The 12649-nt window shown below is 36.2% G+C and overlaps 1 protein-coding gene across 2 annotated transcripts in view; it reads right to left on the reverse strand.

Annotated features, from left to right (window-relative positions):
- The window catches only part of LOC136042324 (transmembrane 9 superfamily member 2-like), an 83214-nt gene extending 70770 nt beyond the window's left edge, over positions 1 to 12444 (reverse strand). The window contains exons 1-2 of one of the 2 annotated variants that reach the window (XR_010621257.1): positions 12348 to 12444; positions 1103 to 1466 (exon numbers count right to left, since the gene is read on the reverse strand). The gene's annotated coding sequence lies outside the window, so the exon portion shown is untranslated. The remainder of the gene's footprint in view (positions 1 to 1102; positions 1467 to 12347) is intronic. The other variant, XM_065727276.1, reaches the window with a different exon arrangement.
- Positions 12445 to 12649: the final 205 nt, after the last annotated feature.

A 12649-nucleotide genomic window follows, 5' to 3' on the forward strand; every position in this document is an offset into this window, starting at 1 on the left:
GCACCGACAACTAGGAACTTCCTCTTCTCCATATTTCGACGACCCCCTCCCCCCTGGCTGCACCCCTGACTGGATAATAAGGTTTTAGTCGATTAAATCTTTGATCTTTCACCCATGCATGTGAACAAACATTAAATAGAAATGTATGGTTTATTTTTTTTTCTTTTTAGTTGTTTTGGAAGAAGTTGTACATTCTTGAACTTACTATACGTTTCGAACATTGGTCCATAAGGTGTATATTGATAAGTATTGACAAAAAATATACTTTGACTTCATTTTACTAACCTCTGCTGCTCTCCACCATGGTCAGACTTAGCTGAACACTCAGCTTCGAATAACTGGACAACCAAAAATTACCTAAGGAAATATGGCGCTATCTTCTGGATGAGTTGAGAATAAAAAAAAAAAATAATAAATCGGCCAAAATCGGATATATTTTTTCGATATAAAATAATAACACTGACCCCCATCACGGCCCGATAGTATCGGCCGGGCAATATAACGGTTGGGCCATAGTCAACCAAGTAACCAAGAAGATTTAATACGTTCAGAACTCTTTATTTACAATAAGCATGTAAATCATTTTCTTTAACATTTATCTTACTAAGCTGTGACCCAAAACACCAACCCCCCCCCCCAAAAAAAAAACCCACCAAAATAAGAATTAAAGAATACAAGCATTGGAATACCATTGGAATACAAATCCTGGAAAATTTGGTGTTCCAGGATAAATAAAATCATTATCTCATATAATACAACCCTCTTAAGAGGGTTTAAAATTTAATATAGTTATAAACTTAATTGTAGTATTCTTTGTCCTAACACGAAGTGTTAACCCGATAGTATTGGCCGGGCAATATAACGGTTGGGCCATAGTCATAACCAAGAAGATTTAATACGTTCAGAACTCTTTATTTACAATAAGCAAGTAAATCATTTTCTTTAACATTTATCTTACTAAGCTGTGACCCGAAACATCAGCCCCCCCCCCCAAAAAAAAGAGACAAACACTAAAATAAGAATTAAGAAATACAAACGTACTGTATCAAATACAGAGTTAAAGAAATAGACACTGTTGGACATTCTACACCCTATTTTCTACCTGTATTTCCTGTCTACTAAGAAATATAATCCCCACAGATGACATGTGCAGCCACAGATCTTAAATTGTAGCAGATGCCCATTGTTTACAAAAAAGTTACGCAGTAATTTGGAGGAACTTGCTTGATCTCTTTACTCAGCTTGTAACTTGCATAAATCATTTCTTCATCCAACGGGTAATCACCATTTTGTTGGGAGGGTTCGAGGAATTTTTGTACCTGGTCAGTCTGGAACTTGTATCCCTGAGTTCCCGGGTCAAGTAGACTGTTCCTCTTGAAGTAGAAGCGCCAGTTAAAGACGATGAACATTCCACGATTGACGCTTGGCCATGCACTTGTTTCCCGTGGCGGGATCTAGATTTATTCCTGCAATAGAAACTGTATTTAATATTTCAAAAAATCATGAGTAACAAAAATTCCAAGCTGACAAAAAAAAGAAAAAAAATTGGCGACATAAATTGAATCAAGTTGTTTGTGATTTTGTTGGGTCTTTCTTTAACCCTTAGTTGGTTGACATCTATTTTATACAATAAAGAGAACATTTCTTTGTCTGTTCCAGAAGTTTACCCCCCCCCCCAGCGGAAAGTACACCCCCTCGGAAAACACATGCTCGCTGAAAGGAAACCACCCCTAAAAATTTACTCCCCACAGAAAATTACCCAACAGCCCCCGTCGGAAAATACCCCGCGAAAAAATCCCTATGTTTCCCAATAACAAATACTATCTGTCAGCAGTGGACAAATTACAAAACATAAAAAAGCACTTAAACTTCTACAACGGGGTTTCTGATTATTTTGCAGTTTGGGAGGGAGGGAGATACCTCAAAGCACACATTTTAATGCCAAAAAATCCCAGCTCTCATTGAACCATCAGAGAAATACAAAATTAATTCTAAGAGAAAGACAAGGGGAGGGTGGAGGTAAAACTTGATGAATAATCCCCAGGGTGTAGCTAGGGTTTTTTTTTTGGGGGGGGGGGCAAAAGAAACTTTTGAAAAAAGCATTAGAAAAAATGTTAAATTGATATCTACTCCCTCATGATTTCTGGGAATATTTCTGGTCTACGGTGTTATTATGAAAGTAAAGACTAACATTAAACCTTAAAATGAGGAGAATTTATTCCGTATAGAAGGGGGATTGTCCCTTCCTCATCCACACCTCATGCTCGCTAAAACTTCGGAGAGTGCTCATTAGATGAAAAATTTATAGTTCAAGTCCCTTTTATTATTAATTGAACGTTAATTCAGACCAGCCAGCCGAGGGGAGGGTAGCCACTGGCCAACATCTTGGTCAGTGTTTAGGTTCAAACCATAACATAGCATGGGAAGTTCAACCTCCCAATTCTCTTCAGATTATTTGGTGGCTCAAAGACATTTTACGAGTCTCGGCATCAGTTGACTTTCTCAATTATGTTTAGGGGAATATATTAACTATTATTTCCAAATCGAATAACTTCAAATAACTTAATTCAAACAAATTCGAATTTAGTAAATTTAGTTTTTTTTTTCCGAAATGTTAAAAGAAAATGTATACAAAGTTAAGATATTTTTTTATTATCAGAAAAAAACATCTAGCTCAAAATCACTCGAATTTTGGTGGTTAATCGTAACTTTCTTGCGTAACAGGAAAAACAGTATAGGTTAAGAACTACCTTAGTCACTTTTAACAAAGACAAATGAAAAAAAATATCTTCCGACAAATGCGGACACATTGAGGCCAAATTTCTCAAGATGTCAGGACTTGGCACCGAAAACTAGGAAATTCCTCTTCTCCATATTTCGACGACCCCCTGCCCCCTGGCTACACCCCTGACTGAATAATAAGGTTTTAGTCGATTAAATCTTTGATCGATATAAAATAATAACACTGACCCCCATCACGGCCCGATAGTACCGGCCGGGCAATATAACGGTTGGGCCATAGTCATAACCAAGCAGATTTAATACGTTCAAAACGCTTTATTTACAATAAGCATGTAAATCATTTTCTTTAACATTTATCTTACTAAGCTGTGACCCGAAACATCAGCCCCCCCCCCCAAAAAAAAGAGACAAGCACTAAAATAAGAATTAAGAAATACAAACGTACTGTATCAAATACAGAGTTAAAGAAATAGACACTGTTGGACATTCTACACCCTATTTTCTACCTGTATTTCCTGTCTACTAAGAAATATAATCCCCGCAGATGACATGACATGTGCAGCCACAGATCTTCGTATATGAAAGAGGCTGCTTCCTCATCAACGCCCCGCTCTTTGCGCTAAAGTTTGACTCTTTCTCTCAACTCTTCTTTTTAAAACAGTAAAAAACTTTAGCGTAAAGAGCGGGGCATTGATGAGGAAGCAGCCCCTTTCATATAGGAAGTAATTTCTGTTAATTTTAAGTTTTAATGTCACTCCTTACTTTCAGTTGAAAAAACTTGTTTTTTTATTTAATTTCTGAACGTTTTTGAATCAATGCATGTTTTGATTTTGGCTCTCCGCAGAGGAATAGTTTTTAATTGTTTTAAAAAGTAGAATTGTGACAAAGAATCAAAATTTAGCGTAAAGAGCAAGGGATTGCGGAGGGGACAACCTATTTCATATACTGAGTTACTTCTGTCAGTTTTAAGTTCTAATATTGCTCCTTACTTTCAGTTTAATAAACTTTTTTTTTATTTAATTTCTGAACGTTTTTGAATTAATGCATTTTTGATTTTGGCTTAGGCACATTAATTAGTAAAATGGAATTTGCATATTAATTTTTTTTGGCTAAACGACTTTCTCTTAGTTTAGATCTGACGATTTTGAGAAATAAGGGGTGGGGAAGGAGGACTAGTTGCCCTCCAATTTATTGGTTACTTAAAAAGGCAACTAGAACTTTTAATTTTTAACGAAAGTTTTTATTAGTAAAAAATATACGTAACTTAAGAATTAACTTACATAACAAACTTTTATATTATTTAATTTTTATTATGTATATGAGGGGGTTTGTCCCCTCGTTAATACCTCGCTCTGTACACTAAATCTTAAGTTTTGTCAAAATTCTTAAAGAATGACCCCTGAATCAGAAAGGCTGTGGAATAAATAGTTGAAATTACTAAAAACACTTAGCTTAAAGAGCAAGGTATTTATCTCCTCCTAAATACCTCGCTCTTTATGCTAAAGTATTTTTAGAACCCCTCATATGCGTAATAATCTCTGTTAGTTTTAAGTTTTAATGCTACTCTTTACTTTCAGTTGAAAAACTTTTTCGTGTTTACATTTTTATTGTTTTTTTATAGTAATGCTAGAAAATCCCGCACCCTTTTCATTGAATTTCTCCTCCCCCATGACATGTTCCTCCAAGAGAAGATCCTCCCACATAGTTTCCTCCCCTCAACCCCACCCCAAACCAAAGAAATCCCCTTGAAAACGTCTGTACACTTCCCAATGACCATTACTGTATGTAAACACTGGACAAAGCTTGTAACTTGCAGCCCCTCCCCCAGGGACTGTGGGGGAGTGAGTCATTCCAAAGACATAGGTAATATGGTTTTCGACTATGCGGAACAAAATGGCCATCTCAAAATTTGGATCCGTTGACTTTGGGAAAAAAATGAGCGTGGGAGGGGGCCTAGGTGCCCTCCAATTTTTTGGGTCACTTAAAAAGGGCACTATAACTTTTCATTTCCGTTAGAATGAGCCCTATTGCGAGATTCTAGGACCACTTGGTTGATACGATGACCCCTGGGAAAAAAAAACAAACAAATAAACACGCACCCGTGATCTGTCTTGTGGCAAAAAATACGAAATTCCACATTTTTGTAGATAGAAGCTTGAAATTTTTGCCATAGGGTTCTCTTACACGCTGAACACGATGGTGTGATTTTCGTTAAGACTCTATGACTTTTAGGGGGTGTTTCCCCCTATTTTCCAAAATAAGGCAAATTTTCTCAGGCTCGTAACTTTTTATGACAAAGATTAAATTTGATGAAACTTATATATCTAGAATCAGCAAAAAAACGGTCATGTGCCCTGATTCGGTAGAATTTGAGACTACTTGTACAGTTATCGGGAAATAAGTGAAATTGCAAACAGACATTCTCTCAGTGCCTCCAACTTCAGTACCAAATGAGAGAGCACAAAAGGAGTGGTCACAAATAATTGCAAATGTCTTAAGTTTTATTGTAATTTTTTTAACCGTGTTTTCGCCAAACTCAAACAGTGTACAACCCCTAATCCAGAGATGACCAACTAATATTCTCCATTCCAGAAGATACAATTAAATATAATAAGCAAGTAATAACCTGCTCTTTTAGTGGAATGAGCATCAATTCATTACTCATTTGCAAAGCAGATTTGATGAAAAGGGTGTATTCAGCCTGTTTCTCCACGAAACAGCAAAGAGTAAAGACAAACGAGGGGGCAAGTGTCCGCTATTTCAAATAGTTAGCACTGTGATGAATTGGTAGTATTTGTGGTAATAAAAAAATATAATTTGTAAAATATACCCTAGACACCAGCTGCAGGACACTGTTCAGACAATAGTTAATTTTTAAGTACCAAAGACAATGAAAATGAAATCTCACTGTTTGGGTTCGTTATATGAAAACTAATACACCCAGCGGATGGGGTGGGAAGAAGTCGAAAGGAAATATTAAAGGGAAATTGAAACTTTCTGGGAGGGTATAAAGAGGGGGCTTGGAATAGATCGGGATGAAGGAGGAGCGTACATAGCTGTTTTAGTCTGATGCAGCTTGGTGCTAAATGAAGTTGTAGTGGTAGTAGTATACAGCCATATGTATTTTTCGAAACTATGATAAATTAGGAATTGGAACAAAACAAAAGTTCTCTAAATGCTGGCACACAATTTTCAGTAGTAGCAGGCATCAAATATAAAACAATCAGCGTAGGGGAGGGGGGGGGGTGAGATTTTAGTAATAAAAATATGGCACCAAGCAGCCTTAATAGATGTAAATTTCTTTTGAAAGTTAAGTTGTCTTTATGAATCAATAGGCTGTCATTTAATTCATTTTTTTTTTGACAAAAATAAATTTTACTAACTATTTTCGTAACTTACTCTTACGATTCAACATGGCAACACTGATGAAATATGGTGTTTTCCCAAAACTTAGAAAAAAAATTAGAAGTTAGAAAAATTAGAAGAAAAAAAAAAACAGAGAAAAATCTGAAAAAAAATTACAGACCAATAAATTTTTATCTTTTATTGTCCTTGGTACTTTGAGCAAGAAAATAATAACTGAGAAAAGCCAATTTCAATGATAAAGTAGCCTTTAAACCCATTTTCTCTACAGAAACATCTTCTCTACAGGAGGGGGGGGGTATTATTTTTTGAAGAATAGTCATACAAATAAAAAACAACGCAAAAGCCCATCATAAATTAGTTTCCACGCACTTATGTTTGTTTTTGCAAAGGTGAAAAACCCGTATGGGTGGCTTAAGACCTAGTACCCCCCCCCTGAAGGATATGGCCCTCTTTTAAGAGCACAAAATAACAAGAGCCAAGAGCTCATGTGGCACTTGTGACGAGGCAAGAAGAGCTAAGAGCCAGATCTCATATGGTATGACCTCTAACAAAATTCTAAGGATCAATAGATTGATTTAAAAGGAAAATCAGAAGCTTAATGCTTATTTAATGATTTAAATAAGAGCCCTGAGTCCCGATGTCCTCCTAAATATCAAAATTCATTAAGATCCGATCACCCACTTGTAAGTTATAAATACCTAATTTTTCCTCTTTCTTTAGCCTCTCTGATGGTCAAATCTGGGAAAACGACTTTATCAAGTCAATTTATGCAGCTCCCTGGAACGCCCACCAATTTTTATTGTCCTAGCACGTCCAGAAGTACCAAACTCGCCAAATCACTAAGCCCCTCCCCCAACTCTCCCAAAGAGAGCGAATCCAGTACGGTTACGTCAATCACGCACCAAGGACATTTGTTTATTCTATCCACCAAGCTTCATCCTGATTCCTTCACCCAAAGTGTTTTCCAAGATTTCCCCCTCCAACTCCCCCAATGTCAAAATATCTTGTCGGGATTTAAAATAAGAGCTCTGAGACCTGAATTCCTTCTAAATATCAAATTTCATTAAGATCCGATCAGCTATTCGTAAGGTAAAAATACCCCAATTTTCAAGTTTTCCAAGAATTTCGATTTCCTCCTCCAACTCCCCCAATGTAACAGGATCTGGTCGGAATTTAAAACTAGAGATTTAAAGCACAAGATCCTTCTAATATCACATTTCATTAATATCTGGTCATCCTTTCGTAAGTTACAAATAGGCCTACCTTATTTTTCCAAATTACCCCCCCCCCCCAATTCCACCAAAGACAGCAGATCCGGTTATGACACTCACGTATCTTAGACAGGTTTCGATTATTCCCATCCAATTTCATTCTTATCTCACCACTTCAAGTATTTTCTAAGATTTCCAGCCCCTCCCCCCCAACTGCCTTCCCCAATGACGCTGGATCCTGTTGAGATTTAAAATAAGAGATCTGAGTTACAAGGTCCTTCTAAATATGAAGTTTCATGAAGATCTGATCACTTCTTTGTAAGTTAAAAATACGTCATTTTTTCTAATTTTCAGAATTAAGCACCCCCCCCCCCAATAGATTGGATCCGTGTCAATTGTGTAAATCATGTATCTAGGACTTATGCTTATTTTTCCCACCATGTTTCATCCCAATCCCTCCGATCTAGGCGTTTTCCATGATTTTAGGTTCCCCCGATCTTCCCCCCCAATGTCACCAGATCTGGTCGGGACTTAAAATAAGAGCTTTCAGACATGATATCCTTCTAAATATCAAATTTCATTGAGATCCGATCACCCATTTGCATGTTAAAAATACCTCATTTTTTCTAATTTTTCAGAATTAACCCCCACCCCAACTACCCCAGGGAGAGTGGATCCGTTCTGGTTATGTCAATCATGTATCTAGGACTTGTACTTATTTTTCTCATCAAGTTTCATCCCAATACTGCCACTCTAAGTGTTTTCCAAGATTTTAGGTTTCCCCCTCCCAACTCCCCCCCCCCCCAATGTCACCAGATCTGGTCAGGATTTAAAGTAACAGCTGTGAGACACAATATCCTTCCAAACATCAAATTTTATTAAGATCTGATCCACTATTCATAAGTCAAAAATACTTCATTTTTTCAATTGTTTCCAAATTAACAATTCCACCAATCCTCTGCAGATGGTCAAATTAGGAAAAAGACTATTTATAATTTAATTTGGTCCAGGTCCTGATACAAATTGTCCTAACTTACCTGGAAGTGCCTAAAATAGCAAAACCAGGACCGACAGACTGACAGAAATTGCAATTGCTATATGTCACTTGGTTGATACAAAAAACTCAGAAAAAAGGCCTATGGATGGCTTCCCATCATTTGAGACTGATCCATTAGTAAATATCTTTTTCCAATTATAAAATTAAACCATTTTAGCTAATGTAAGTTGATGAAGGATTAGACTATTCATTTTATTCTTAGGACAATCCATGTCAGGGATATTTATATCTATAACATTATCAATGTTATTAGGAGGGTTGGGAGATATCTGGGTCTGGCAAGAAAAGATTATGTTTTCAGGAACACCTATGCCATTAAGCAAGGAGACCAACTTGATAATGGCTGGACTACTATATGTCTTCTGATTTTCACAGAAACAAGTGTGTTTTATGAGACACTCCTTGAGAACATGGAGGTTCTAGATGAAAGTTTCAAGAAACTTTCTTCCAAAGAAGGGATCAGAATATAATCATTGAACAGAGCTGCAATAGGAGTACTTTTTAGTGCATCTGTGATTAGTCTCAGGCCATGGTGTACTATTTATTCAATTTTAGAAATTAGTTTTTTTTGAAGCTGAGTAATAGACAGGGAGACAATATTCAATCTTTCCATATATTATAGACATGAATAGTTTTTAAGACCATCTTGGCTAGCACCCCACTTTTGCCCAGCAAAAGCATGCATAAAATTTAGTTGTTTTTCAAGAGCATCACAAAGTACACATCGGACCATTTCAATTTAACTTATTATCAAGCCAAATACCAAGAAACTTCACATTCCTGGCAAAATAATTTTGTTGTTTATATAGAGTCAGATTAATTCAGGGACAATCTTGCCTAGGGTCAATTTTCCCATAAAAAACAATGCCAGTGATTTTTGGGATAGAAAAAAAAAACAGATTTTTTGTATTAAGCCATAATGACAGTTTATCAATTGCTCCCTGAAGCTTGGGTTGACAAGCTTCAGGACAGGTGCCATCAGTCCAAAGGGCTAAGTCATCAGCATATAAGGCAAACTTTATTGAGGGCATATCAGGCAAAATAATATCATTAATCAGTATGTTGAAAAGAAGAGGACTCAAAACTCCTCCTTGAGGAACACCCAATGAGACTGTTTTAGCAGAGGAGCATATGGATCCAACTCTGTTTTTAATAGTCCTATTAAAAAGCACTGCCCTGCAACACTTCCAAAAATTATTTCTTACATCAAATTTATGAGCCTGTCTAAGGAATGCAAAGGGGTCCTATGTGTCATAAGCTTTCTTAATGTCAAAGAAAACTGCAGATACAACTTGCTTTCTTGTAAAAGCTTTATTAATGTCACGATCAAGTTGAATTAGGTTATCAAGGGTTGATCTACCTTTCCAAAAACCTGCTTGTTCAGCAATAAGAAAATTATCAATAAGGGGTCCAAATCTCAGCTTATTCATTTTCTCATAGAGTTTAGCAATGCATGAGATTAAGGCAATTGGACAGTATGAGGCTGGGTCAGAACAATCCCCTTTATTTTTATATATTGGGACTAGAATTGAAGACTTCCAAGCAGTTGGGACAGAGCCACTTTCCCAACATCTATTAAACAAGTAAAGAAGAGGGACCAAGAAAGTTGGTGGAAGAGCTCTAAGCATCTTATTGTGTACCAAATCTTCACCCATTGCTGAGTCATTTAGAGACTGTATTGTAGAAGTTAGCTCATCCATATCAAAATCTTTGTAAAGATTTGTGACAGACCCTGGGGGAAACTGAGCTTCCAAAAACAGAGAGTTATTATTTGTACTACTATTTGAAGATTGACCTGCAAAACAACCATTCCAAGACTCTGACACTTCATATGGCTTATAGATAAATAAACCATTATTGGACTTAATCTCTTGAATAGACTGTTCACTATGCTGATAACCTGCAAATTTTCTGAAAATTTTCCAGTGTTTTAGAAGGAGTTGACTGATTAAACTGATTTTCACAAATATCTTCCCAAGCTGCCTTTCTTTCAGCTAGGACATGTTTCTTAAAAATAGCTTCAGCCTTTCTCATTTCATATTTTTTTGTAAAGGTTGCGTTTATCCGAAAGCCAGATTTTTTGAGCATTACACTTATTTTGTTTTAGTGATTCTAAATTATTATACCAAAAGTGTACATTTTTTTTTCTATTTTTTACAAGTTGTGTTTGGAGTTTTAAAAAAATATTTGAAGCATCAATGATGCTTTTAGTGACATTATCATTTAAATCATCAATACCATTAAATAGATCTGGTATCATACTCCCCAATTTAAATGCCCATGGTTTCCAATTATCCTTATTGAAGAATATCAAGAATATAATTCATCAAGGAGCAATGTTAAATTTAGAGGGAACTGGTCTTTTTGACAGTTCTGTAAAAAGTGGGTAATACTAACTGCCAAGATTGTCATGGAACCTGGCAACCTTACTATAAACAGATAGTCTACTACCAACAAAACAGATGCACATAAGTTCCTAAATTCTTAGGTGATTAGTGTTTGGGAATTCTGACAGATAGAGATTGAATCCAAGAGCAACAATGATTGAGGGTCTCTAGGGTGGGTTGAGTCCCACAGGGGATGGTGAAGATTAAAATCCCCAAGTATTAGTTGGTTTGGGGAGAGATCTAATAAATTCTTGAAAGTTGCATTATTGGAAGAAAAGGGTTTATTTGCATAAATATTAACTACTGACAAGAGGGAGAAGATCATCAATCTCAACCTTTATAACTAGTATTTCCATTGATGACTGGACATCAATATTGACAACAGAGCTAATCAAATCCTTTCTCATGAGTGTCAATAGGCCTTCACCTTTTTGAGAAGAGGAATTTAGGAACCTATCTTTTCTATGTGATGTATAATTTTTAACACTAAAATTTCTTCCAAGGGACAAATGAAATTCCTAAATGCAAACAATTTCTGGAGATTCAATATCCAAAGACCTTTTTAACTCAACCAAACAATCAATGGGTAGACCTGTAGTGTTAAAATTGAACTATTCTCATTCTAAACTGTTAGCTGTCTTTGATACTAAGGATTGTTTCCATTTGTTTTTAGTTGCTTTCTGTTTTGAGATAGGTGAGAGAGCACATGCATTTCTTTTAAGGAATTGATTTTTTGTTGAAGAAGGTTTTTTTGAGATATCTGATGTTGGTTTTAAAGGTGAGTTGGTTTTACAGGAAATAGAATGATTTGAGGTGAGATCTGTAAATGTTCAATCAGATGATGCATGTGAGGAACTAAAATCTTGAAACATGTTTTCCAAACAGCCTGAGATAGAATCTTCAATTTGTTTAAATTTTGAGGACAGAAATGAATTGATCATTTCTGGAATTCCAACTGTTGAGGTATCACTGATTATCTTCTTAATTATGGGTTCCAAGACTCTTTGTTGAGTTGACATGATTGGGCTTAGAGTGGGGTTTTCAGGGGATGGAATTCTTCATTAGAAAGAGCTGGAGTCTTGTTATTCAGTTGCATGTTGGATTTAAAGATATCTGTATCCTTTTTTGCAGCACCAAAATACCAGCCCCTCAGGCCATTTGAGGATCCTACCAAAATTGTGTCTTTTTGGCATTCAGTAAATTGGTTTCTCAACAGCATAATTCATTTCATGATTACACCCAGCAGAGGATTAAAGAGACCAGGCTCCCCTGTTTTATTCAGGCCATTTGAGGATCCTACCAAAATTGTGTCTTTTTGGCATTCAGTAAATTGGTTTCTCAACAGCATAATTCATTTCATGATTACACCCAGCAAAGGATTAAAGAGACCAGGCTCCCCTGTTTTATTCAAACATACTCTAATGATACTGTCCTCACCCATGAGAAAAGCAGATGAAACAGATCCCCCTGAATCATGGGAGTCAGGCATAATGAATGCCTTTCCAAGCACTACAGAAACATCAGGAGGAAGAAATTCCACAAAACCAGTCACGGGGTGAAAAGAAGGAAAAATATCTTAAATACCTTAATTTTAACTGTTAAAACAGTAATCAAAGAAGCTCAAAAATTAGGCTACCAGAATGCTTTATTAATTTAGTCTTTTCTTCAATCTCATTTCTCCTGGTTATCCGTAGCTTTTCATGTGACACGTGGCCGGATAAGTATTTATTGATATCTTGGGATATGTGGAGAAGTAATCGCACAAGTAAAAGAACACGGAGTTAACCTAAGTTCTTGAATTCAAATAGATAGTAGGCTAGTAATCTTTACTCTTGGAACTCTTGTCATTCCCTTTTTGTACTAGAAACTTTAGGACTCACTTGAGA

Source organism: Artemia franciscana, unplaced genomic scaffold, assembly GCF_032884065.1.
Source record: "Artemia franciscana unplaced genomic scaffold, ASM3288406v1 Scaffold_1097, whole genome shotgun sequence".
Lineage (NCBI taxonomy): Eukaryota > Metazoa > Arthropoda > Branchiopoda > Anostraca > Artemiidae > Artemia > Artemia franciscana.